The following is a 25,390-nucleotide window of genomic DNA, read 5'->3' as shown; positions in this document are numbered from 1 at the left end:
TGTCTCCACTGATTTCCTCTTTCTTTTCCCCCATTAAGAGAACAGAAAGATGAATGCAGGTTGATTCACACTGTTCTGATTTTTTTGCAATCCTTATTTTTAGAATGAACCCAGGATTAATGGGTGTTCATTTGATCCGCAGTTGGGAGCGGCACAGAGCAGAATGCAAAATGTGAATTGGGGCGGGCAGGGAAGGAAGGGGGGAAAGGGAAAGGCAGCGGTATAGAAGTTCTGCCTGTTTGCTTCTTTGGAATATATAAGAGACATAAAGAAAGATTTTCTCTCAAAAAACCCCCACTGCTCCCTCCCCACCCCCCTCTGCCTATGCACAAACGAAACTAACTCTTCTCCGCCTTGTCTGATTTCTGTTTTGTGACTGAAGAACTCGGAGGATATGGCAGCAGGGAAATGGGAGCAAGCTGAGTCTCAAATCAGGAGATGATTTACTTTGAGACCATTCCAGATGCTGTTCCATCCCAAAGAGGCTCTTGTTTCACCTAGGTTGCTACTGCTAATATTTTAGAAGTGTTATTTAAATTCCTTATTTGTCCAGTTACACTGGGGGAAAAAATACTCTCCTTCCTAAACAGGAACAAAAATTTGCCTGTGGCCAGCTCACAAAGAAATCCCCAGTCTTCTCACCATCACTGCAGCTGGCTTCAGCTACAACAGCAAAGATGCTTACAGGTAGAGACCCCAGACAAGGTGGCAACCACATGGTGACAAAGGCCAGTGAACAAGCAGAGTGCTGAAAATCCTGACTACATCAGTAACGGGAAGACACGAAAACCCTGCCTGCACTTACATAGTGCTACTAGTGAGATCTGTTTCCTCAAACCCAGCTGCTGCCCCTGTGGTTTCAGCGTGTGACAGTTTACTGCTGTATGATGGTTACTGATGCTAACTAACCCAGTACATAACAGCCCGAACCCTGCTGTGCTTTAGATTTGTGACCAAAGCAGTGTTGATAACACACCCATGTTTTAACTATTGCTGAGCAGTGCTTGCACAGCGTCCAGACCTTCTTTGTTTCTCACTCTGCCCCTGCAGCGAGTAGGCTGGGGGTGGGCAAGAGGTTGGGAGGGGACACAGCTGGAACAGCTGACCCCAACTGACCAATGTGATATTCCACACCATATGATGTCATGCTCAGCAATAGAAGCTGAGTTTTTTGAAAGCAGCCATTGCTTGGAGACTGGCTGAGCATCGGTCTGCTGGTGGGAGGTGGTGAGTGAGTGCCTTTGCATCACTTGTTTTCTTTTTGTTTCCTTCACTTATTAAACTGATTTTATCTCCACCCACGAGTTCCCTTGCTTTTGCCCTTCCAATTCCCTCCCACATCCTGCTGGGGGGCAGTGAGCCAGTGACTGGCTGGGGGGCTTAGCTGTTGGCAGGGGTCAACCCACCACACTGAGTAATATGTAAGTGATGTTCTTGGCCTGGAAAATAACTTCAGAGGCACACAGGTTAAGCCATGTTAACTGGACAGGCAAGAATTGAGATACTGCCTGGAGATTAATTTGTCAGGATTACAAAGATGACACATTACCACCTAGTGCATTTTTAGCAGAGATTTTGAATTCTGGAAAACAAGAGAGTGGGAGGCTGAGATGCTAGTGAAAAACACCTTGGACAATGGGACATGGAAGGAGACAGATCTTAACTTGCATTCGCTCTTACAGAAGAGCAGCAGCATTGACGCATACAGTCCTCTGCTGTCCAACCACAAGGCCACTAAGATCAGCGATTCTCAACTCTGTTTTGCCAAGTACCTTACAAACTGCAGCTCCCCATGTTCTACAATCCTGTGCCACTGCAGGCTGCATCTGTGCCACCATGGATGTCTTCTAGGAAGTCTATGGTCCACCTCTCCTTCCTTTTAACCACATGTAGTCCTTGGTGCCAAAAAGCTGGGACATGCCCCTAGAAACAGAGATAACCTACACAAACCTGGATGGGGCAATTGGCAGAGCAGGAGATGAGTAACAGGAGGGGAATCAAGGCAGAATCCACAAGGATGGGAGTAAAAAGAGAAGCTACTGTCCCCTTCCCTGGCTTCTGCTGAGGACCAGTGACCCACAGCAAAGTGCCTCTGCCTCCAGTGGTGGATCAATACTGCTCAGCTCAGAGTGGACCCTGCAGTATCACAAAGCCCAAGGAGGTTGTCTACATCCCACTGCTACCTCAGGGAACTCTAGGAGGTAGTACCGAAACTGATACACATGGACCTACACCCCAAAAGGCCTGCTCCTCTCTGCCTCCCCCTTTCTTTCTGTTTCCCTCTCCCTCTGCCTCTTGAAAAGCATGATACCAGCATTCAAGATAGCAGCAACAGCAACAGAGGAACACAAAACAACAGTGCTGGACAGATGCCTTCTCTCCTTGATGTCTTGTCCTCCTTGTCTTTGCATCCATGTATATGGTTGTAGGACTGATGAGTTTTCATTTTTGGTGATTAATCCCACAGCCTGCCCTGCCTCTTAGGTGGTTGCACTGCTTGAAGCAGAACATCACAACCCAGAGGAGAATGAGCCAACAAGAAATAAGGGAGAACATGACCTGTGCTTCAAAAGATGGAAGTTGGAGTTTAAAAAAGGGGCTATGGTGGGGAAAATAATGAGCTTAAAAAGGGATCAGATGCCAGCTAAGGGCCATGAAAAATAGATTCTGCTGGGTTAGTGAGCGTTGTCCAAGGGAAGCCAGCAACAGTCAGAGGGCCCTTCCACATTGACCAAAATACCTAAGTATCACTAAGCATGTGGTAGGTCTATTTTTAAGCTTTATGTCCACGTCTGAGGACAAGTAGAAGACAGAATTTGATTTCATCATGAACCTGAGGTCATTACAGATACTGCTCAGGGAATGACCTGCAAGGGATGTTCATGTGTGGTGACTCTAAGCTACCGGTCCAGAACCTGGTCCTTTAGCTTAAAGCTACTGCAATCTCCTCAGTGCAGCCACAGGAGGTCCTACGTTAATCCTGCATGGCCTAAGCAGAAAGTCACATTAAAATAATGGACTAAATGGGAGCTGTGGATATATAAGTTAGGTGTCAGCAAAGAAAATCCGTTGTATTGGCAAGGACAGCAAAACAACCTGGAACAGACTGCCTAAGGCGATGTGAAGGCTAGACAAGTATCTGCCGGGCACGGCACTGCCTCTGGTCAGAAAGGTGGGTGAGTCTCTTTTCAGTTCAGTTTTCTATTACTGAATGAGTGACAAAACCAGCAGATGCAAACACTGTTTCATAGCCCCTCCCCTCCAGCCGGAGGAAGTGTGATTTCTTTATTTCTTTCACTCCCTCTTTCATTCTTTCTCAAGGTTCATATGATTAGGGGAAGAAACTGTACTTTAAATCTGGCCTGTGAATGAAGGTACATTTGCAGACCTCTGAAAGCACACCTGAAGATCCTGTTAGTCACACAGAACAGAGTGTGGATGTTTGCCCAAGTGGACATCTGCTCAACCAAGCATGCAGGATTATCTACAATGCTGTTTCTTGATCTGTGATCCAGGGAGCACTGGGGTCCATAAATCATCAGGTGGTCCACAACCTCATAGCACACGCATGACCAAGCAAACACACATGCACCGGACACTGCGCCAGCATTTTGCTGGTGGTGCTTGAGCTCCCCCTCACACTGCCTGCACGCCCTCCCTGGTTTGCCTCGTTTTCTGAGCATGCGCAGTTGAAAAGCACTGACCCAACGTGCTCCTGAGGATGGTTCCAACCATCCTCATCAGCAGGATGAAAAGAGCAGTGTGTAACAAAGAGGCAGACAACAGAAATTTCTCTGTTTCTTTGCATTTAAGACACAAAGGGGAGCGCAGGACTAGATGATAATCTGGAGAAGACAGGCAGGGTTTCACTGGAGCTGACCGTTTTGTAATACACCTCATGGACAACACAACTGTTGACAATTCAGGAGACCTGGAGATCCTGTCTGGACTTCCTCCCCGTTTCCTAGCACTAAAAGACAAAAACTGAAGACTGCCGAAGTTAACAACTAGCTGAACAGCACAGGGGACAGACGTTAGATTTGTGGATCGTGTTGTAAAGAGAAAGTCACCTCTGGATAGGGAATGAATGCACACTCTGTAAGCCAGGCCAGCTAGGAGAGTCTGATTAACTAAGCAACCGAAAGCGCATTCAACACAAAAACATGAAATCAAGCACAGTATTAACCAAAGCAGAGGCTATGACGACCTTTTTCAGTTGACTATATGCTAATTACAAGTGTCTGCAAAACTGGATAAACCTTCTGCCTGCCGAGTGGCAATGCAAAATAATACTGAAAACCAACAGCTAGATTTAGATTATTAGAGTATTAAAAGAAACAGTTGTAACCAATTTAAGAAATCTAAATGGAAGAGGGAAATTGACAGGCCCTGTACGTCACAAATGATGGCTGTCCAAGTGACTGACAACTTGGAAGTAAGTAATCTTGGATATTTATGAATCAAGATACATCCAAGGGTGGCTATTAGTTGGTATCTGTTACAGACTGTTGGAATCACTGTAGAGCACAGGATGATGGGCTTCTATGACACCGATATACAAGAAGTACAAAAAACCCCTTGTGTTATCTCAGGGCCATTCAATCCGAACAATTTATGCCGGATACCTTATGTCACTAGCACTAAAACATGACTGTACTTTCCAAACTGCTATGAATGACAAGTTACTAACTCTTAATTTAAAGAAAAGATCAGCCTTCTTAACCCTGTGAACTAAAGCTCCTGCCAATTAGCTAAATGAGTCATATACATTATAGGCCCTGCAGCATCAAAGGGAATGCAGAATTCAGGAGCAGTTCACAGCACAACAACCACAACGTGAAGAACTTGTGGGACGAAGCTAAATTCCACTGCACACAGCTAAACCCCACAGCGGTCCCCTACCACGCCAGGTGCAGCAGGACCTGTTGACTTGCTCCCTGCCCAGCCAGGGACAGCAGCAGGCAGGAGCTGCAGTGCCAGCACAAGCACAACTTACTGCTGGTCGTATGATGTAGCTACACCTGAACTGTCCGTGAGTCGTATTTGGTTTAGCAGAGAAGCCATACAATCCCTGCTCTAGACTTTGTCTCAGTAGGGAGGAAATGATCACAAACCAGAAGGTTACCGGTTGTTTAGACTGAAAAGGATCGACCCTTTCTGTGGAAATAACCAACGTTGTCTGCGATCAAATCCAGACTAGTAAAATTTTATGCAATATATGAACATACGCTCTTCCAATATACATAAACTAAAATCACAGTGCATGCTTTCTGAGAGGCAATTTCACAAAACTATAGCAAATGGGAGTCAAATCAGGCTGAAGACAGAACGTACATAAAGTTGCTGACATCTGCGAATGGTTTAAGACATTTCCTAAATGCCTACAATGTTAAAACCTTGAAAAGAAGACTGGGCTAGATAAAAATAACACACAATGAAAAAACCCAACAGCTGGGTTTGCCAGGGAAGTGAAAAAACATATAAAATGTTATATACAAAACTGACACATGAAGAGGGAAAGGCAGAAAGATAATAACGAGTAAAAAAGCTAAGATAAAGATTATATAGAGGAAGCAAGAAGATACTAGAAAAAATTAAGGCAGATAGAATCAGATATATAATTTTCAATTTTGCTAAGCAGATCATGAAAGACAAATCCTGGACAATAAAAGTGGTAGAATAATTCATAACAATATGACAGCGGCAGAAGTTATTCAATAAATATTTCTGATTAGCACACACATAAGAGGCTGGATGATCTGTTTATGATGATGATGAAACAACTTCCCACCACAGCGGCCCCTGGAGAGGGGACATTAAGCAGCAGATACACAATTCTAGGTGCTTCAGATTAGTTGCTGGAAAAAAACTTGTCTCAGAAGGTTTCAGAGAGCTAGCCTTGGAGCTGCTACTGCTGCATCTAACGCAGTTCTGGGCCCCTGGGGAAGGACCAGAGGCAGGAGGAAGGTTCATGTTGGGCCACTGTTTAAGAAGGGTAAAAAGTAATTACAGGTCAGTACAGCTGAGTTTCCAGTATTTTGCACAGGATAGAACAACCAACATAGGACTCAATTAATAAAACCTTAGGGGGGAAAAAAAAAAAAAAGCTCTATAATTAAAGTCAGTCACCTTGGCTTTAAGGAAAACAGATCCTGTCAAAATAATCTGATGTAATTTCTTGCAAAAATTGCAAGTTCACTTGACGAAGGCAGCGTTGTTGACAGTATTACAAGTCTAAGTCATTTGACTTGTTCTGTAGAACATCTTTATGAAGAAACTGAATGCTTTGAAGCTTGTATGGAGTGTCTCCATCTGTACATGGAGAGCAGGACTCCATAGGGGTAGAGCACTGTATGAGGTCAGGCAAAAATCTCAAACATATTTTGTACTGAAGTCACTTCTGAGTCCACAATCATATTAAGTGTATTCAAAAATTGATAAATGAAGGAAGCCAAAGTGTAACTGTAAATGGGAAACTATTTATTAGCAAACAGATGGGTTCCTATTGGGTTCCCACAGGTATTGGTGATCATCCCTTTACTATTTAATAGCCTTATCAGTGACCTGGATTAAAGTTAAATCATTATGGTTAGATACGAGACTGGGAGCAGCAGAAACCAAACAACAAAAAGACAAGCCTGACACAGAGCAACTGGGGTCTGTAGAAAGATGGGAGAAACCAGTTTAGGTGTTAATATGGCCAAGTGCAGAATCACCTTATTAGAATAAAGAATACAGGCTATACTTACAGGATGAGAGGGAGAGAGAGGACTCTATCCTCCGAAGCAGAGACTGAATATGAGACCGGGGGTCCTGGGAGGCAATCAGCTGAACATGAATTCCCCACACAAGGCTGTGGCCAAAAGGGCTAATGCGAGCCCCAGCTGTACAAACAAATGAAAATCAAAAGATGAGTAGGGAGGTTACAGTGATGCTGCATTTGGCTCTCGTTCCTCTGCTCCGTGAATAATAGATCAGGTTCTGCTGCTCCAGTTTTCAAATTAAGTGTTGGAAAAATTGGGAGAGTGTTCAGGGTAGAGGGATTAAAGAACTGAAAACACTGGGTAGCAGAAGGCTTTGTTATAAACAAAAAGCTTAAAGGGAATTTTGTTATTTTGTTCACAGTATAAGAGTATTCATACGGGGAATAAATTTGATACAGCAGGCTCTAATCTAGCAAAGGTGGAAAACGCATTGGAACCGGAAACTAATCCAATCCAGACTGTGAACAGGCAATTTTGGTTTGCTTTTTCAGCAATGATCTGTTATGGGCAATTAACCAGTAATTAACCCTTTACACCACAGGTTGTGATGTACTGTTCATCTCCGCAAAGTTGTGAAAATAACCGTGCTTGATTTAAAAAGGATGCACACCCACGCAGCTTGGGTTATTAGGCAGGAAGCAGCAGCTCCTGCAGCTGAGATCTACTGCCTGCATAAAGCTGGAGGTCAGGTGAGTGGTCACTCATCAGACAGTGCTTTCTGTTTCCATTAAGAAACGCTCTCTCCCCTCTCAGGGTAGTAAACCTGGCAGCTTTCCTGCTCATGGCCTCCAAAATATCTCCAGGGGAAACCCCAACCTTTTGGGGCTGAGGTGCCATCTAAGTACAGGTGACACCCAACTGTCTGTCTCCTGCAGGATCTGCAGGCAGCTGTCTCTGAACTCCCAGCACCTGGCTCCACACAAAACTTCACTGTGCAAAGCTCCTCACACTGAGGTGCCAAGGAAACAACTTTTAGGAGACTGCTGGGGGTTATTACAGCTCTGCCATTGAGACAGTACTTGCAACTCCTTGCTTCAGCAATTCACTTCATCTGCTGCTTGCTACTGGGATCTCGTCTCAGGGATCTGCCTGGGATCCCATCCCAGGATTCCGCAGCCACAGAAGGTGACCTCGGAGAATTAGGCTGAGGGAAGGAGTCCTCCATACCTCACAGATATTTCCTCTCCCAACTTCACCCTTTCAGGGTGAACTCATGGACTAAGCTACCTTCTTCAGGAAAACAAGCTAGTGCCTTTAAGCAGGGTGAGCGGACGTGAGCACCACTCCGGCAGGCACCTCCCAGTCAGTTCACTTGGGATATCCACATCTTCTCTTTCCTCTTCACCCTGCCCAGGGAACTGGGTGCTGCCAAGAAAGCTTTTGGCTCTGAGTCCCAAGGATGGGGTCTGGCAGGTGGGCTCCTAAGGACCACGTGCTTAGCGGGGGGCCCTGGCTACTGAATTTGCTTCATCCCACAGCCTGCCAATATTTAAGTTTGGTGGTTTTTAAGGATGCAGTGCAAGCTTTTGTCCGTGCTGTCTGTCTTAACCTGGGCCTTTGGCCAGAAAGTATTAATCCTGTCAATGTGCAGAAGTGGGGAAGGCTGGGGAGTGTTTCATTTGTGCCAGTTGCTGGCATCAGCTCATTTTAAGCTTCTGGAATGAACCCACTTATGACTGAATGCTGCAGTGTGAATTCCACAAATAAAACAGATAAAATAATCTCAATTACTTGAGCTCAGCATTGGTTCACATATGCCACTCCAGAGATTTAAAAGGCATTATTTCATACAAACATTTAATTATGTTTAATTATGATTCTACAGATACTTTTCTGTTCAACAGGTGGGAAAAAAACGTGTTTTTCAGACTTTCAGTCACTTGTAGTAAGTGATGCCCGCTAAAACACAGCATACATAGCATAGTAAAATCTCAGTGCTATGTTACAAATATAAAAGAAACATCCCATCTTAAGTAAACTACTGTAGTACAAAAATTCTGCAGAGTGAACTAAAGCAAGAAAGCTTGTGAAAATTTTAGGGAGGAAAAAACCCTGTCCAAGTGTGGTGTGTGTATACATATATATATCTGTGCACATGCATTCACACACACACCACCACATGGTCTCTGCTATACTCGCTATTCCTATCAACAGATCTGAAGACTCAAAACTGTGATTGGCAACTCTTTAGTCACTAAAAGAGCAAAAGTTTTGGGAAAGCTGATCAAGAGCGAGGTTTCAGAGCTACTAATAAAAGATGAATCACTGCTAAAGTACAGTTTGAATTGTGCATTTTTGCATCTTAATATTTTCTGTCCTCTTGGATGCATTTTTCTCCCTCTTCCTCTGGCACAACCCGAGCTACATCCTACAGCATGAGGATGTTCTGTTAAGCACATGTGCAACTGTGTTTTTAAGCCTTGTAAAGGCTTACTTATGTCAAAAGGTGTATCATTACAAGGATCACATAGGCTAGACTCCACAAATTTACTTTTACAGATGAAGTAACTGTGGTAATCTTCCTAAACATAAATGACAGAAACTACATAGAAGCAAACACCTTTCATACATGGATTTAAAAAACCTTTTTGAAATATGAAGGAATAAGTCAGGTGTGAGGCTTGTCCTTTTACTCCAGACACACAGACAAAGAATTAAATGGGAGAATGTGAGACTAACCACCCCATCTGCCTTTGCAAGTCACCCAGACCAGATGCAGAAATGCTATGGAAGTTAATGCAATGAACCCCCGAAGTGTCACTTTCGCAAATCTCAAGAGGCATCATTGACCTGAGGCTGGCTGCAGTTTCTGCCCCAATTCCAGTTTAATGTATTACAGTTTGACCCTCAAGCGACAGTGCTGCTGGAGAACACGCTAAGAAGCAAATGCAGGCAATTGCTTTGACATAATTCTTTTGAATGCAGGCAGATAGAATGCACTGATGTTAACAGAGACCAGAAAAGAGTTTTACCCAGTCTCCTTTTCTCACTGAAGAAAACAATAAGAAAAACAAAGCACAACCCAAAACCTAGCCAAACACATGCCTACCTCTCAGGAGCAAAACTAATACATGCTGTCTAAGAAAGGGAGAACCAAGACAAACGCTTCTAAAGTATCATTTGGATGTATACACAGCATTTCATTTATAGCTTAAATTTACATGACTTGTATATATAATTGGCTCTTTGCACATAACATGCATGAAACGTCTGTTCCATAGAGGTTATTAATCTAAAACCCCAGGAACAGTGTAATTCAGTCTTTTATGGCCATAGTACATTTGAAAGAGTTCCTAACATAGTTCCTTCACCTTACAGCAAACTACTCTTCTTCCCTTTCTCCCATTCCTCTAAAAATTAGGGGACTGCATGGACCTGCTTTCAATACAATTGTCAGGATGAAACCTTCCTGCCTTGCCACTAACTTAAATGTCCAAGCTCTAGCAACTTCAAGGCTGCATAGCTTGATGACAGAGAACGTTGAGGCAACACTGATTTTTCTGCACAGGGACAGGAAGAATAGAAGCTGGGAATATTCTTTCCATGGGAAAGATGAATTATGGCAGGAAACCAGATCAAAGAAGCAACAGTGACTATCTTGAGAAGATGACTATCTTGAGAATAAAACATTAAGCTAAAGATCTTCTTCTCTACCTGGTCACTGTTGCTCCTGAAATAACTTCTGTATAAAAGGAAAAGAGAAAAAAAATGCACATCAATGGCACAGTTTTTCAGAACTCATAAGGGAAAATACCAGAGTTGAACGTGGCTTGTCCCTCAACTTTATACAGTGAAAACAGAACAAAGAAACAGATCCCAAGCTCATTCCCAACTCCCTGTTTTGCCTCCTCTCCCAAGAAAGGCTTCCACCTCTGCTATTCACAATTTACCTTTTCTCCCATTCCTCCAGCTCCCCATCAGTCCATGCAGACAGATTGTCTGTAATGATATCATGCAAAAACCAGATGAGATCCTCAAGGCTTCCCCATTTTTTGTGCCTCTTCTTTTCAAGAAGAGAAAGTTTTGTCAAGAAATGGATTCTTACTTCTCTTTTCTGCAGCTACTTGTGTGGGTCACTCTACCACAATAAAAGTCAGCATCTTCTATCTGACCACGATGGAGAGACAGATAAAAAAATACCATCTTGAATGTCCGTAAGAAGCATGGTCTCTGAGAGAAGAGTGATCATGTGTTACAGCCACTGAAGCTACTTGATCTAGAACATCAAACCACCCCTACACAAATTAAAAACAGATTTTTGTCCTTCTTCATCTACTACCCTTTATGCGACCTGCTCCCAAAATGTGGCCACAAAGTGTGGTCCACAGTTTGGCTGATCATCAGAGGCTGCAGAACCTTTTTCGGCTATGTTGGGACCTGCGTAAATGTTGTAATGTTCAGGGAATAAGGGTTTTAACACCACCAATCATCAGGAATTATCAAACACTTTAGTCCCTGGAGTGTGTGATGTCCTGCTCTTTGCATAACCATCCAGAAAGAAAACTTTGGAATTGCTGCTCTAGAGAGCCAGAGGACAAAGGCTGATCAAAAATGTGACTGAATGACCTAAGGAATTCCTTGAATTTCTCATGCTGTCATGTTTTATTTTTTAAAGCATTTGTCGAGATGCAAAAGTATGGTTGAAACATTTTTCTAATACTAGGAATGAGAAGGCAGCTTTAACCAAAATGAAAGTTTACTATCTATCTACCTTGACTCCTGTAAGGTCTTTGACACAGTCCCATACAACATCCTTGTCTCTAAATTGGAGAGGTATGGAATTGATGGATGGACTATTCAATGGATAAGGAATTGGCTGGATGGTCATATCCGAAGAATTGCAGCCAAATGGAGATTGGTGACAAGTGGTGTCCTTCAGGGGTCCGTATTGGGATCGGCACTGTTCAATACCTTTATTAATGGCATAGGCAGTGGGATTGAGTGTACCCTCAGCGAGTTTGCGGATGACACCAAACCGAGTGGTGCAGCTGATACACTTGAGGGAAGGGATGCCATCCATAGGGACTTTGACAGGCTTGAGAAGTGGGCCTCTATGAACCTCATGAAGTTCTACAAGGCCAAGTGCAAGGCCTTGTATTTGGGTCAGGACAATTACCAGTATCTGTACAGACCTGAGGGATGAAGGGATTGAGAGCAGCCCTGCAGAGAAGGACTTGGGGCTACTGGTGGATGAAAAACTGGACATGAGCTGGCAATGTACGCTTGCAGCCTAGAAAGCCAACTGTATCCTGGGCTGCATCAAAAGAAACGTGGCCAGCAGGTCAAGGGAGGTGATTCTCCTCTGCTCTGCTCTGGTGAGACCTCATCTGGAGTACAGCAACCAGTTCTGGGGTCCCCAGTACAAGATCCTGGACCTGCTAGAGTGGGTCCAGAGGAGGGCCATGAAATGATCAGAGGGCTGGAACACCTCTCCTATGAGGACAGGCTGAGAGAGTTGGGGTTGTTCAGCCTGGAGAAAAGAAGGCTCTTGGAAGACCTTACTGCGGCCTTTCAATACTTGAAGGAGGCTTATAGGAAAGATGGGAGAAAGACTTTTTATCAGGGCCTGTAGTGATAGGACAAAGGGCAACAGTTTTAAACTGAAAGAGAGTGGATTTGGATTGGACATAGGAAGAATTTTTTTATGATGAGAACAGGTTGCCCAGAGAAGCTGCAGATGCCCCATCATTGTAAATGTTCAATGTCGGGTTGGACAGGGCTTTGAGTAATCTGGTCTCGGGGAAGATGTCCCTTTCCAGGGCAGCAGTGTTGGACTAGATGATCTTTAAAGGTCCCTTCCAACCCAAACCATTCTATAATTGATGATTCTGTCATTAAATTGCATTCCCACCTCCGTGGCTGCTATCACAGTAGAGGGACAGTGCAGTCAGCGCAGCTTGGACTTAATGGTGCTGTAAGACAACTTGTGGAATAGGGTTACATACCCGTATAACTGTAGACAGAGATAATAAAGCCCCTGTGTCTAGGATTAAGGCATGTGAAAAAGAGAGGATAAGTTACCCACATGATTTTGTCTAAATGCATAGATGATACAAAACAAAAAGCAAGAACCAAATGCACCCATATCTTTACACTGCCATTTGTATGAAGAGTCAAAGTTTATTATTTCTTCCATACTGCAAAGCTACAGTTGTTATGACAATCACAGCAGTTATTATGTAGTTCATGCTCACTATCTTTTCACAGCACGAGAGATCTGATCATCTGCAGGCTTTGAACACTTCCCTCTAAACATGTTTGTCTAATATGACTCCAGTTTTCAGCGACAGTAGGTTATCAGTTGTTTGGCTACTGCAGTCTGTTACAGTATTTTTACAACAGGAAATGTGTATTCCATACGTAAGAAGACTACACTTACAAGAAATAATGCAGGAAAGGAAAGTGATCTAATTTCTATTCTGCTTCCTTCCTTCTGCAGCGTGCTGCATTGAGATGTTTGTTCCAAAACACAGATATTAGTTCAAGGCCAAGATTTTATTTCCCCTGATCCTACATAACAAGCCTGCAGCTAAACTGCAATTCAAACACCTCAAGCTGTTGTACTGCATTCATATTCACGTAAGCGATTTAGATAAGTGGAATTAAAATTTCTCTTTTCATGGTTACTGAGCCTGCCTTATCCATGGCTAGTAATTTTTGTGTCAATGTCATAGTTTTAAAACTCCTGTGAATTAAGAACACTTCCTGAAGATGCAAACAGTATATCAGTCAGGAAGCATCAATTTTGAAGGGTCTTTGTTGTGGTCTTGAACCTCAGTATTGCAGACTGTAAGAAAACGGCCATTGTGCTGCATTTAGGGAAACGGCACAATGCCTTCACGAAGTGCTGCACCCATCCACAGATGTTACCCAGCTACCACTGCTGAACAAAGAAACCTGACTATTACACTTCACTTCTCTGCTTTTGCAAAACCAGTTTTTAAGTTAGGAAGTCTGAGGTAGCTTTTTAAGAGGAAACCTTTAAGCATTCTCTTATACTTATCCTATTTATTTACAATTAATAAATTGTGAAGGACCACATACAACTGCCTCCTGTCTGCAAGCTAAAAGCTGGCAAGAGACCTACACTGCTAAGGGCCAAATCTGCATCAGGCAGGTTGCTGAATTTGCGGAGTTTTGAGCACCAGCAGATTTGCAAGCTGATTGGTCAGTGCTGACGCTCATTGCCAAAGTTCTTGGGAAGGGATAAACAGGTGGGTCAGGAAAGGACAGTACTTTAAACTGGATTGCATAGCTGTATTTATTGGGTTTGGGTGGCAAGGTTTTGGCAGCAGGGTGGCTACAGGAGTGGCTTCTCTGAGAAGCTGCTAGAAGCTTTCGCTGTGTCCAACAGAGGCAATGCCAGCCGGCTCCAAGACGGACCCACCGCTGGCCAAGGCCGAGCCCATCAGCAACAGTGGTAGCGCCTCTGGGATAACAGATTTAAGAAGGGGGAAAAAAATAACCAATGGGACACAAACTGCAGCTGCAGCAAGGAGTGAGAGTATGTGAAAGCAATGACTCTGCAGACACCAAGGCCAGTGAAGAAGGAGGGGGAGGAGGTGCTCCAGGCACCGGAGCAGAGATTCCCCTGCAGCCCATGGTGAAGCCCATGGTGAGGCATCTGTGCCCTGCAGCCCATGGAGGTCCATGGTGGAGCAGATATCCACCTGCAGCCCGGGGAGGACCCCACACCGGAGCAGGTGGATGCACCTGAAGGAGGCTGTGACCCTGTGGGAAGCCCATATTGAAGCAGGCTCCTTGCAGGACCTGTGGACCCATAGAGAGAGAGGAGCCCACGCTGGAGCAGGTTTGCTGGCAGGACTTGTGACCCCGTGAGGGACCCACGCTGAAGCAGTTCGTGAAGAATTGTAGCGTGTGGGAAGGACCCCACGGTGGAGAAGGGGAAGAGCGTGAGGAGTCCTCCCCTGAGGAGGAAGGAGCAGCAGAGACAACATGTGATGAACTGACCGCAACCCCCATTCCCAGTCCCCCTGCGCACCTCAGTGGGAGGAGATATAGAGCAAATCGGGAGTGAAGTTGAGCCCGGGAGAAGGGAGGGATGAGGGGAAGGTGTTTAAAGATTTGGTTTTATTTCTCATCACCCTACTCGGTTTTGATTTGTAATAAATCAAACTGATTTTCCCCAAGTTGAGTCTGTTTTGCCCATGATGGTAATGGCTGAGTGATCTCCTTGTCCTTATCTTGACCCACGAGTTGTTTCGTTATATTTTCCCTCCCTGTCCAGTTCAGAAGGGGAGTGACAGAGCGGCTTTGGTAGGCACTTGGCATCGAGCCAGGGTCAAACCACCACATTGCAGAAATAACATCCAGGGTTCATTTGTTCATAAAGAACCATTAAACCCCTCCCCACTATATCCTGCGTTTTTGGTGAGATGACAGGATGAACTCTTTCATATTTATGTCTTAGAGAGGTAGGGGAGTTAAAAATATCAATAAAATCAATGGATACTTCAAAAAGTTATGTTTGTTTTGTTTATGAGGTCAGTAGTGTACTCTTCTGGCAAGGCATTATTGACTCTGAAATGCAGATTTCCCTAAGGCTGGGCTGGAGCTTCTGCTTTTTGTTTGCATTTGGGTACTTAACCATCTTCAGTGAAGATTTTCTTGAGCGTGAAAAATGAGGCTACATTTTTGTATATATATTTTTTTCAGAGCAGTTTTTCAGGTGCCAGGAGCGTAAATGTGAGCAAAAGAATCCAGTCCCAACTTTGTCAGCTTCCCAGCACTATATTTTGTATGCTGGTGCTTTTGTTTTCTTGCAAGTTCAGCATTGCTTTAATGGCAGCACCCTGGATTCTCCCTGCCCCCAACAAGTGATACATATTAGTACATCTGTTTTCTCTGTAAAGTCTTTTTGCATTCTTTGCAGGGCACAGGAAGGATGTGGGCTCCTTTTCACATTCAAATGAGGCAAATTAGCCTTTGCCTGGTTCCTACAGTATAATGCTTATTTTACATTTAAGCGTGAGAAAAGGGGAGGAAATAAAACCCAACACGTTAGGTGGGTTACATGTTTCATTTTGGCACAAGCCTCACTTAGCCTTCTTTTACTTTGCTTTGCTTTCCACAGGACATAATTTCAGGATGGGATTCAAAAGTTTAATCATGTAAAATGACCAAATAGTTTGCACAAAGAAATAGCAGCCACAGATACGTGAAGGCTGAAAATGCCAACCTGAATCAGCAGGGCTCAGTCAATCCAGGAGGTTCCTGAAGTTCATTGATGGTAACTTCCTAACACAGGTGACTGACCTGACAATGGGAGATGCTGTGCTGGACCTTATACTTACAGACAAGGATCACGAGATGTGCAGGTCAGGGGCAGCATGGGCTGCAGTGACCATGAAATGGTGGATGGTCTTTTTTCAAAAAAGCCTGATCACAACCCCCACAAAGAGCAGACTTCAGCCTCTTCAGGGATCTGCTTAGAAGAATGCTGTGGGATACAGCCGTGGAGAAAAAATGGGTCCAGGAAAGCTGGTTGATTTTCAAGGATCACCTCCTGCGAGCTCTGGAACGGTCCATCTCAATATGCCGGGAGTCAAGCACAGGCAGCAGGAGGCCCACATGGATGAACAAGGAACTCCTGACTAAACTCAAACATGAAATGGAAGTGTACAAGAGATGGAAGCAGGGTCAGATAGGGTTAGGAAAGCCACGGTCCACCTGGAGTTGAATCCAGTGAGGGCTGTCAAAAGCAGCAAGAAGGGTTTCCACAGGTATATCAGGAGTGAAAAGAAGAATAGGGAAAATGTGGGCCTACTGCTGAATGGGGCATTAGTGGTGTACCCCAGAAGTTGATACTGGGGCCAATACTTTTTAATCTCTTCATTAATGATCTACATGATAGCAGAGAGTGCATCCTCAGAAGGTTTGGGAGGAGCGGTTAATACCCCAGATGGTTTTGCTGCCATTCACAGGTACTTTGACAGGCTGGAGAAATGAGCCATCACAAACCTCATGAAGTTCACCAAAGGGACATGCAAAGTCCTGCGCTCAGGGAGGAATAACCCCATACTGCGGGGTACAGGCTGCGGGCTGGCCAGCTAGAAAGCAGCTCTACAGGAGAAACACTAAGTTGAATGTAAGCCAACAAAGAAGGCCATCAGCGTCCCAGCCTGCATTAGAAACAGCACTTCCAGCAGGCTGAAGAAGGTGATCCTTCCCCTTTACTCAGCACTGGTAAGACACGTCTCGAGTTCTGGATTCAATCTGGGGCTTCCCCAGTACAGAAGAGACATGGACTTATTCAAGTAGGTCCAGCAAAGGGCCACAAATATGGTTAAGGGTTTGGAGCACCTCTCCGGTTACCTGGAGAGGCTGTGGAGCCTCCATTGCTGGAGATATTCAAAACCCAGCTGGACATGGCTCTGAGATACCAACTTTAAGTTGACCCTGGTTTGAACAGGGGTTTGGACTAGATGATCTCTGGAGGCCCTTTCTAACCCCAGTGATTTGTGATCCTGCCAGGTCACATGTAGACCTGCTGCACTTACTAACGTCCTGCCCTCCCTCCTTTTAGAAACTAGAGACAAATGCAACAATTCAGTAGTGTAACAAAAGCATGGTACACATTTTTAGGGAAATGGAGTGGTTCAAATTCCTGCTTTTTTTAGAAACTGTGCTCTAATCCAAGTGGTAAAGGTAAGAGACGGGACACAAGAAAAAACAAACAACTGCTTGGTAAACCGTGGTTTACCACAGGCAGTTAGCACTAGTTAAAACTAGTTCACACTCTTTATGGTACAGCAACTTCTTGCACATTTAATGCATGCTATGTGTGAGGTAACATACTCCATATACGGGGAGCTGTTACGAAGTAGTCGGGTGCTGTAAATTTACACTTGGCTTTACTGATGGCAACCTCCCAGGGCAAACAAGCCCTTAGTTCTGCCAATGGTCATGTGCCAGGCTTGACAGGTTTTACTGAGAGCTGGAAGAAGTTTTGACACACCTGCTAATGCATGGAAGTGCTGCCTCCAGCTCAGCTGCCATCCTCATCCATGGTTCTGGGATGCAGCAGTCTTGCAGCAACTGATGGGCTGTGTCCTTGGTCTGGGGACCTGCAAGACCCATGACCCAAGTCCCTGTTCCGCTTGCAAACTACTCCTTGAAATAAGTTACCTCTGGTTTCTTCTTGGTTTTCCCCCTGTTCTGACCTGAGTCACCATACAATGACCTCTTTTCTCGGGCTGCGTTAGCACAGCTCTGCCATGGCCTCGCACTCAGCCCTGTGGGAGCCCTGAAGCCCGCTCTGGCTGCAACAGGGAGGCCATGGAGGAACAGCAAGAGCTTCTACTCCCTCACAGCTGACACTGGTTTTCCAGACACCTGGCTGTCCACAGCACACAAGCACCTACTGTTCTCACCCACCTCGCTCCCCACCAAGCCCAAAGGCATCCAAATTGATTAGTCTTGCAGCATACAACAGAACAGCGACACCATTATGTGTGTGGGCCTGAACTCCCCTTCTCCTTCTATCTCTCTCCTTGAAACAGCAGCACAAAGCTCCAGCTCGGAGACCTAGGGTAAAGATAATCCAGTCTGGATTTAGATCCAGACTTCCCCCAAAGCCTGAACTTGCTCAGTGTCAGGCTCTGGCTGTCCATGTGGTAGGAGCAACAAGGCTCCTTGATTGGAGCCTGATGCCGTGATGTTTAAGTAAACACTGGTTTACTTAAAAGTGTTGTGCCAAAGGGTACGTGGAGGGCCTGAATAATTCAGGAAGTTCTCAAAAACAATGCAAGTGAAAATTTATTTTAGGCATCCTAGGAACAGCCAGTTTCTCTCTGCTGAGGCATCCATAGCGCTTTTAATCCATAATTTCCATTGTAGCCTGCTAAGATAATGAGATTTGTTACTCCTGTCATATGCCTTTTCTGAAGACACTGGGAGGGTGTGGGAGAGGGAAGAGAGAAAATTAGTTATCAGTCACCACTTGCCTAGAGTAGATTAAGCACTCGAGTTATACATTCATGTAAAAATGACTCAATGGAGTTTCATTTATTCCTTTTCTCCTAGCTTACACTTTTTTCTTCCTGTCCCACAGCCCTTGTACTCGATCACAACCCGCCTGCAGTGGACAAGCTGAAGAGTGGTAAACGGCTCTGGATTTTTCCCCTTTCATTATGAGATTTCATTTGGACTCCCTTTCCCAGACCTCAGAGCATGCCTGATTTCTGGGAGCAGAACAAAGAACAAGAATAGAGTTAATCTTTAGCAATGTGATAAAAATCACTCTCTCACACAGACAACGAAGTATTTCAAAAGAGCTGTTGTGCCAAGCACCTGATAGCAAAACCTGAAATTGAAGCCAACCCACACCTTCCTGTTCATAGACAAAGCTTGCTCATTTTCTCCCCAGCACTCCTTCTTCTCTGCTAATTCTATCTGGAAATAAAATGTAAGTCACCACTGAGCATACCCTCACACCAAAATGAGCTATGCTTTTAAAGAGGTCACTATTTCCATAACAAAAACACAAGCGCTGCTGCATTACAAGTGGGGTCACCTCATCTCTCTTTTTTTTTTTTTTTTAAAATACAGTTAGTAAAAGCATATTAAGCAAACATACTAGAGAGATGGGATAGGGGAAAAGGACACATGTAGACTTGATGGCTTTGGTGCAATCTAAGACACCAAGGAGCGGGCAGGTGAGCCGAGCAGCTGGGAAGGGAAAGGGAGGAGGGGGCAGCAGGGGATGCGGAAAGGGCTTGCAGCTTGCATTCTTAATGCCAGTGCCAGCTGGCAGCTACATGCTGCTGGTTGCGTGTGGGCTGTGAATATAACAGAGGAGATGAGCCTTTAGGGGAGGAGCTGTCTGATAAATCATTAATGAATGAAAATATGAAGTAATCTGTCTGCCTAAGAGGCAGAATAGTCTAATGATGAGGATGGTGGACTAGGAAGCCGGAGATGAGGTTCCTATCTCACCCACAAGACTGCTGGCACACCAGCTCCTTTTGCTGTGCTTCAGAAGATACACCTGCCTCCTTACATTGAAGGACTGCTTTCTTAAAATCAACACAGAAACCCCATGATCTAGATGAAAACATGATAATAAAATTGACGGCACCCTTTGTGAAAACTGCACCCTGGCTCCCCTTTTTTTGCAGGCAGTGCACAAAGAAACAACATCCGTTCTGAGACAGCCTTCACTAAAACAGGAGTATTCTCAAAGCCATAGCAAAACCTAGTATGACCTTTTGCCAGCACCAATGGCATTTAATTTTAAATCGATTAACAACGTACACAGTACTAATTACCCATGGGTATTTTTTAGCAATCAGACTATTGGTTAGAAATGTAAGGGTATGTTTGTGTGTGGACAGGGACACTCTGCTTTCTCTGTGCTCTCCAAAATGAAGAGGAAAAAGCTAGAGAAATGATGTTGAAGGTTGCATTTATGTTTATGGGGATAGCTGCAGGGGCACCAGACACAGGCGGTCGGAAAGCAATGAGGTTGTCAAGGGAAGGGGCAGGAGGTTAGTGTGGTTTGTTCTGCACAAAGACCTAGCAGGATGTGTCATGCAGCACAAAATCAATACAGACCCTGCATGAAAAAGTAATCGTCAGTTTTGTACAATTCTTAGGGTTATTTAGAAAGATCCTCACAAAGGTGATTCCTGATCTGTGTGAAACCTTTAACTGTGCTCTTTCCTCTGTCTTAAAACCTCTGAATGTTCAGGGATTAAAATACTTTTAAAATAAATACCTAAGAAAGACATGGCACAAATCAAGTGAATCCATCTAATGTTGGCGCATTTGTGGGATAAGAGATACAAGGGCTTTATCAATCAGTGTACTTAAAATAATGATTTTCCAGAGCAAACAATGTGTAGACTGCAGCAGAAACCATAGAAAGAAGACACATACGGCTATGACAGAGCCTTTGTATATAGAATCTTAACCAAGCACCTGAGCAGATCTGTGGAGTTTAACTACGTACCTATTTGCGGCACTGAAGTCCAGTTTAATTATCCTGCCAAACCCCACTGAGCCACAACAAGGTTATTACTGTTTACCAAAGGACCTGCTCAGGCAATTTTACAAGGAAATTGTCTGTGCCTAATCTAATTGCTAAGAAGTAGCTAAAATTACGTTAGACCTGGACAGACCAGCGAAGAATCAGGAAGCTCCAAAAGGTTCAAGAAGCTTCACAGGCTGTTCCTGTAAATCACAGTGGTGGCGATTTGAGGATGAGCTCCCTGGAGAGGCTCCAAAGTCAGAGTCAGATGCTGTTTTCTACCCAGAGCAAACATAATGCAGGTGAGATGACTTACAGAGCACAAAAGTATAATTTCTCACATACATAAGCCTTCTACTGGTTACTGAATACATTTACATAATAAGTGGGTTTTGTAAATTATCCACTGATGATGTCATACAGATTTAAATAATCTGCAGCATCGGTCTCTGCTATTTGCAAGCCGTATCTGACACTTTAACAGCTTTTGCAAAAGATTTAACTGGTCTCCATTGAAGAATCCTATTTTTCAAGCTTTTGTTTAAACGTAAGATGAGCAACATCTATAAAATTTAACAAATGGATTGAGGTGGCTTAGATGGTTCCAGACCCTTGCAGGAAAACAGTACACATCAGAAGGAATTACTTCTACAAATTACAGAAAGTTTAATTTGAGACTGCTGGACATGTTAAGCTACAGTCAAGCTTGTTAACACAGTGAATGTACAGCATTACGTGCCAAAAAACCACAGAAATACCTTTGGTGAGTCAATTCCTAGTTTACGTCTTGCCAAATTGACCAAGAACAGATTTTGGCTGGTACTGTTACCAACAGCTACTTCAACACGTTGCATGGACTGCCATGATTTCAACTTGTGTACCACCTGCTATTTCGCTCATGTGTTCTGGGTGTAAAAAAAATGAAATGGAAAAAAAAAAAAGAAAGGGGGGAAAAAAAAAGCGCTCGTCACACTCCACTGACATAGATGAGCCTAGGACAGATGACCTGGATTTAAACTGGTTAAATACAAGAAAGGGCAAGTTGTGAGCAGACAAAGCAAGCTCCAAGGGGATTTCTCTCAGACTTACACATTTTCTGGTGCTTCAACCAACCCTGACTTGCAGAGCATATCAAATTTGCTGCTCTCCCTGTCCAATATCATTAGAGAACTGTCTGTCAAAGAACAGATTTCTACCAGAGCTGGTTATCAACCTGAAGAAACTACACAACTAATTGCCAGCTGTGCCTAGGCTGTCTTTCTCCTCCACCATGGAACTGAAAAGATGTATATATACATACATATATATATATATATGTATATTTTAAACACCCCACCCCACCACCACCACCACCCCACCCCACCCCATTCTTCTTGTTTTAAGTAAGGAAAGTTCTTGTCTGGGTGACAAGTAGAGCACCTCCAACCCAGAAAAGCCTAGACCTACACCTAAAGCTCCTGGAATTTATCCCAGACACAACAGATCCAAAAGAAAAATAAGATAGTAAGACATTGACTATAATCATGGGTAGCTTCTAAAAGAGTGATATTCTGGGAAAAAAATACCATGAGAATTGCTGGTTACAATGGAAGTGAAGCAGCAGCGATAATTTGCCATAAAAATTCTCTACACAGCAGCGCTCTCACAGCTCCTGCTGAAGCAGGATGGTGGCCTGGAGTGGTACTGGTCTTTCCTAGTACTGAGGAAGAGTTTTCTTAGAGAAGAAGAGGTGGTTAAAAGTCACGGCTTAGGAATTTTTTTTTTCTTTAATCAGAAGTACAACTAGGGAAATATTTAATACAGCAATAGAAACTTTTGATGTTAAGCAACAGAAATATTTAATACAGCAATTAGAAGTCCCCTGCAACACACGTGACTTTCAATGATGTCTCAAATATATACCTTAAAGGAAAAACATAATGTTCTTTTGATTTCTGGAAACTTAAAGGTGCTGTAAAAGTGATCTTGCAACACCGGAGTAACAGGTCTTGTTTCACACAAAATTTAAAACTCAGGTCTCACATACATTCAGCCAAGTCACACGTGCATAAAAGCATGGGTAAAAGCAGATGCAAGCCTGGGGACCTAAACTGGATGGGAAAAGCAAAGTAACAAAACCAATCTGAGTGTGAGCTCTTCCCAAAGACCCCTAGCTGTGCACAGCAAGCAGCTCGAGTGCTTTGGTCTCTCTGCCTGGAAACAGAGCTCCTTTCTCAAAGCGCTGCCCAACATCCACCTGCTGAAATGTCTTCAAGGTGGACTGCTTTCTGCATACTATACAATGCATAGCCCTTTTGCACGCTGCTGCAAGAGATATTAGATGAAGGGTGCTACATCTTTTACTGAGCACAAGCCATGTGAAACTGCTCAGAGCAAGACAGGAGCCACAGTTATGTGCAAGATTTGCTATTGTTGATAATAGTCAATGGCATGTTCCACACGCATGACCAGACAAGTTTCTCCAAATAACTGTTTCTGGATAACATCTACACCACATGCAGAGGATGACACACACGTGGAAGGCACATGCCACACTAACACAGAAATGATGAATACTTCAGTATCAACATGCAAGAATTCTGCTTTACACTAGTAACGCAGCTTGTGTCTTCGGCATGCTCTTACTTCCCCGGGGTGAGCAAAAGGCTGCTGCAAGCAGCTCCTTGATTCAACACAAGCTTTTCTTCTGCTTTGTCAGCTTTGAATAGTGCTCTCTGTCTCACCTGAAACACTTGGCTTATAAACAGCCTAACCGAAAAAAGAAAACGGAGACACATACTGACATTTACAACTGCGCATGCTAATCCCCCAACAACATCTAATGACATACAGGAAAGCTGGTGGTTAGACTCAAACTAAGCCTCCCTGTGTAATTACAGTCAGAGGGCAAAACTCAAGAGCAAAATATTTAAAAAAGCAGGTGGAACGATGTTAGGGTCCTGCAAAGGCATTTAGCAGATACCAAAATGGTCATAGATGATATCTTAAAAATAAGACTGCAGATGTTGCATAGTCTTCCCAGCCAAAATTACGCCACTTCACTCATATACACATTTTTTTCTCTGTGTTTTGACACATTTGGCATAATCACTGTGGTAGAAAACAATGAGAAGTCTACAGCATCTATCAGCTGTCAGTCTCTGTGTTTTCTATATGTCTGCAGATGTACTTGGAGATATCCTGCTCTATAGATAGAGCAGAATTTCATGTACTGGATCTTCCATCAGCCTCTGTCTTACAAGAATAACGACATCAAAGGAAGTAAATGGAAAGAAATGGGGGGAAAAGGGGATTATGTTTGATAGTAAACGGCATGCAGAGAGAGACTAATGACCTAATATTGCAGAATTAGCAGAGGGGGGAAAAATGGACAACTCCTAAGTGTCATATGCAACCAATAAATACTGTAGCAAAATGAGGACTTTCCTAAACTGATTCAGTCCAATTACAGCTAACTAGACCCAGAATCCATCACAGCAATGGGTGCTGGTATACTGGTGCAACCACTAGCTTTAAGCATACTGTACTATAATTTGGTGTAAGTTCCCACTGAAAAAAAGACAAACTTTTAACTTTTAATAAGCAGCAAAAGAGTACAAGAAATTACCTCAACTCCCGTTTCCAAAGTGTGCAGTGGAAGTTTCTTTCCACAGTCTTCCTTCTAACTAGCATCTTAACTGCATGCATGGGAAGGCTTGTTAACTGGGGACCAGAGTAGTTACATTTCAGATCACATCTAAGATCCACACATATTTTTTAACTAATAATTTTACAAAGAATCTAAGAAGTCCCATGCTAATGCTATTTTTATCCTTCTGCCTGTAAAGCCACTTGCTCCAGTTATCATGATTTTTGCACAAAATAAAATGTAAGAAATGTAGTTTGATTAAAAAAAAAAAGCAAAACTTATGTCAGTAAATCAATATGGTTTGAAAGGTTCTTACAGGATTAGATACCACCTTGTAAGACTAGAAAGGCAGGATTCTCAGCACTCAGCACAGCATTCAAAACCCTAGTAGACTGAGCTAGTCGATTTTGTGTTTCTCACTACTGCTGTTGCATGTTATGATCAAGGATGCACACAATCTTCAAGGCTTTTAAACCTTTCGCCAGAGGGAGAATTTCAAAGCAGGCTTCTCCCTGTCTCATAATACAAAATGGGCTGGGCAGGAATGACATTTACACAGTTGAATCTTTTATTATTTTTCTCTTCCCTAAAAACAATAGGAGCAATATGACTTGCTATATTAGAAATATTCCTATAGGTGGGTGGAGAACAGGTAAAAAGGTCACAAGGACAAAACACTATTTATTAGAAGGCTGTATAAACCTCTGTTAGCTCTGAGGTTTTCAGGGTGATACCTACAGCATGAACACAAACTTCTCATGAATTTAAACTCACTGGATTTTCTAAAAATCGCCATCAGTGATTTCCCTGATAATGTGTCTTGGGAAGAGCTGACTCTCCCAGACCAGTGGAGGCTGTGCAGGACCCCTTAGGAGCCCACGAATGCTGCTCACCATTGCTAGCAGGGCTGCTGCAGGACAATATGGAGTGCTCCCCAACAGAGCTTTCCACGTCAGCTGACGGAGAGTGACACGTCAAGCAGGAATCTCTCCCACCACTGAGCCTTCA

The 25,390-nt window shown here is 43.7% G+C and overlaps 1 protein-coding gene across 1 annotated transcript in view; it reads right to left on the bottom strand.

The window, feature by feature from the left end:
• FYN (FYN proto-oncogene, Src family tyrosine kinase) overlaps window positions 1-25,390 on the bottom strand; it is an 86,089-nt gene that overhangs the window by 46,957 nt on the left and 13,742 nt on the right. The window contains exon 2 of the mRNA XM_075708113.1: window positions 6,750-6,884. The gene's annotated coding sequence lies outside the window, so the exon portion shown is untranslated. The remainder of the gene's footprint in view (window positions 1-6,749; window positions 6,885-25,390) is intronic.

Source organism: Pelecanus crispus, chromosome 3, assembly GCF_030463565.1.
Source record: "Pelecanus crispus isolate bPelCri1 chromosome 3, bPelCri1.pri, whole genome shotgun sequence".
In the NCBI taxonomy this organism is placed as follows: Eukaryota; Metazoa; Chordata; class Aves; order Pelecaniformes; family Pelecanidae; genus Pelecanus; species Pelecanus crispus.
Note: the sequence above shows the minus strand (reverse complement) of the source record. Positions and strands in the feature narration are given on the sequence as shown.